This window comes from Tupaia chinensis, unplaced genomic scaffold, assembly GCF_000334495.1.
Source record: "Tupaia chinensis unplaced genomic scaffold, TupChi_1.0 Scaffold000045_1, whole genome shotgun sequence".
Lineage (NCBI taxonomy): Eukaryota > Metazoa > Chordata > Mammalia > Scandentia > Tupaiidae > Tupaia > Tupaia belangeri.
The window spans coordinates 8,552,511-8,553,740 of record NW_006159501.1 but is presented as its reverse complement, the minus strand read 5'-3'; positions in this window follow the sequence as shown (position 1 = coordinate 8,553,740).

Here is a 1,230-nt window from a genome sequence, read left to right as displayed (position 1 = left end):
CGTGTCCGTGGTGGGTGTGGGTCTCGGTCAGCGGTACCTGTGTGGGGGAAGCCCGGTCATTACGAGACGTGCGTGGCACTTACCGGGTCTGCGCGCTCCAGCGCACAGTGGAGTCTGCCTGTCTTCCCGCTAGGAGTCCGTTGTTATCGCCCTGTTAACGAGCTCCAAGCTCGGATTATCTCGTCTGTGACACTTCCAGAACACACTTACCGATTTCTGAGATTATATTGCCGTGGCAGGGGAACATTTGTATACATGTTTAAATATATGAGAAATACTGAACATTAATTTTATAACAAAATCACGGGTATCTTTAGGTTCAGGGAACTAGAATAGGCCACTCGGATAAGTAGGGTCGATAGTTACGTTCATTTGTTAAAATATTCTAATGAAGTATGTGAACTAAAGTGCTGATTTTCTGAGATAAGATTCATGGGACACGGGTCATATAACAATATTTTCTATTTTGTTTTGTGAAATTGATTCTGCCTTGTTTTTAATTGTATCATTGAAGATGTATTTTAAACCAAAGGGATTAAATTTTATATGTCTATTTCGTAATATGTCATTTCCTGTCATTCAACTGGACTGACTCAGTTAAAGAAAACTTGAGATCTGAGGCTGTTCGAGCTGGGCCAGCAGGTCGCTCGGAGGTGACGGTGTTAGACCCCACGTGGCACCAGCAGCTTGAAACACGCTGGGCATGTGTGCGTGCGTGCCCAGACTCACGAGAGGACAGTGGACGGGAGGGACTGCGGTCTGGCCATCCCTCCTCAGGGTGGTTTCTCACCTCTCTCCTCTGTCTCTCTCTCCTGTGAGCACACACACCCTGTAGCAAAACACTATATAGACACTTGTATATCTATATATATAATATATAACAGTATTATACACATACATAAGAAACATGTTATATACGTGTGCGTGTGTACAACATAATTAGCACCATCTCCTATTTCTCGATGTAGACTTACGTCGCTTCCTTCATGGTAATTTTTTCTTAGAGATGTCTGAAGTCTAAATAACTATTAGGTAAGGAAGCTCCTAATAACTTCTAACTCACATCAGAATTAACCCTTCCAAAACTGCAGGCAAATTTCATACCTAAACTTAGTGTTCCTAGTTTTTTTTTTTTTTTTTTTAAGAATTATTTTGTTGGGACCAGCAGATGGCGTAATGGCTATGTCACTGGACTCCCATGTAGTCGACCGTGGTTCGAGTCCCAGACCC